Genomic DNA, 2,038 nt, shown 5'->3' on the forward strand with positions numbered 1-2,038 from the left:
GACCCCACCCAAAAGTCACCAACTACAAAGATCGCAGGTAGATAAATCCACAAAGATGGGAAGAAACCAGTGCAAAAAGGATGAAAACACCCAAAACCAGAACGCCTCTCCTCCTCCAAGGGATCACAACTCCTCACCAGCAAGGGAACAAAGCTGGATGGAGAATGAGTCTGATGAATTGACAGAAACAGGCTTCAGAAGGTGGGTAATAACAAACTTCTCAGAGCTAAAAGAACATGTTCTAGCTAAATGCAAAGAAACTAAGAACTTTGAAAAAAGGTTTGACCAAATGCTAACGAGAATAAACAGCTTAGAGAAGAATATAAATGACTTGATGGAGCTGAAAAACACAGCACAAGAACTTCACAAAGCATACACAAGTTTTAACAGCTGAATCGACCAAGCAGAAGGACAGAAGAAAGGATATCAGAAACTGAAGACCAACTCAATGAAATAAAATGAGAAGGCAAGATTAGAGAAAAAAGAGTGAAAAGAAATGAACAAATCCTTCCAGAAATATGGGATTATGTGAAAAGACCTAATCTACGTTTGATGGGTGTACCTGAATGTGATGGAGAATGAATCCAAGCTGGAAAACACTCTTCAGGATATTATCAAGGAGAACTTCTCCAACCTAACAAGGCAAACCAACATTTAAATTCAGGAAATACAGAGAACACCACAAAGATATTCCTCAAGAAGAGCAACCCCAAGGCACGTAATCGTCAGATTCACCAAGGTTGAAATGAAGGAGAAAATGCTAAGGGCAGCCAGAGAGAAAGGTCGGGTTACCCACAAAGGGAAGCCCATCAGACTCACAGCAGATCTCTCGACAGAAACCCTATAAGCCAGAAGAGAGTGGGGGCCAATATTGAACACTCTTAAATAAAAGAACTTTCATGCTCGCTTCAGCAGCACATATACTAAAATTGGAATGATACAGAGAAGATTAGCATGGCCCCTGCACAAGGATGACATGCATATTCATGAAGCATTTCATATTTCTAAAACAGATTTACAAGAAAAAAGACAAACAACCCCATTCAAAAATGGGTTATGTATATGAACACACACTTTTCAAAGGAAGACATATATGAGGCCAACAAACATATGAAAAAATGCTCATCATCACTGGTCATTAGAGAAATGCAAATCAAAACCACATTGAGATACCACCTTGCACCAGTTAGAATGGTGATCATTAAAAAATCTGGAGAAAACAGATACTGGAGAGAATGTGGAGAAAAAGGAACACTTTTACACTGTTGGTGGGAATGTAAATTAGTTCAACCATTGTGGAAGACAGTGTGGCGATTCCTCAAGGACCTAGAAATAGAAATACCATTTGACCCAGCAATCGCATTATATATCCAAAGGATTATAAATCATTCTATTACAAAGACACATGCACATGTATGTTCACTGTGGCACTGTTTACAATAGCAGAGACGTGGAACCAACCCAAATGCCCATCGATGATAGACTGGACAAGGAAAATGTGGCACATATACACCGTGGAATACTATGCAGCCATAAAAAACAATAAGTTCCTTCTAGGATCCAAGATGGCCATATAGGAACAGCTCAGAGTTGCAGCTCCCAGTGAAGACACAGAGGGTGAGTGGACGCTGCATTTTTATAGCCCATGGACCAGGAGATTCCCAGGTGGAGGAGACCCATGGGTCGTCAGCCAGGCTGTTTTGGCCAGTGCGGTTCTTTCGGTCAGTGGGGCTGCTTTGCCCCCCACGGCTGCTTTGTCTGCGGCCCGGCCGGTGGTTCTCCGTACAAAATACACTGGTCCAGGTGCCCTTTTGGCTGGCAATTAGAGCCCCGGGAAGCTGCACATACACCTGATTAAAGAGGGGGACTGAGGCCGGGCGCGGTGGCTCAAGCCTGTAATCCCAGCACTTTGGGAGGCCGAGGTGGGTGGATCACGAGGTCAAGAGATCAAGACCATCCTGGTCAACATGGTGAAACCCCATCTCTACAAAAAATACAAAAAATTAGCTGGGCATGGTGGTGCACACCTGTAGTCCCA

At 43.2% G+C, this 2,038-nt stretch overlaps 1 non-coding gene across 1 annotated transcript; it reads left to right on the top strand.

The window, feature by feature from the left end:
• The first annotated feature begins 899 nt into the window (after positions 1 to 899).
• LOC119469572 lies at positions 900 to 1,006 on the top strand. The gene has a single exon (XR_005198404.1). It is a non-coding gene; the product is annotated as a U6 spliceosomal RNA (small nuclear RNA).
• The last annotated feature ends 1,032 nt before the right edge of the window (positions 1,007 to 2,038 follow it).

Source organism: Cebus imitator, unplaced genomic scaffold (genome assembly GCF_001604975.1).
Source record: "Cebus imitator isolate Cc_AM_T3 unplaced genomic scaffold, Cebus_imitator-1.0 Scaffold715, whole genome shotgun sequence".
NCBI lineage: Eukaryota > Metazoa > Chordata > Mammalia > Primates > Cebidae > Cebus > Cebus imitator.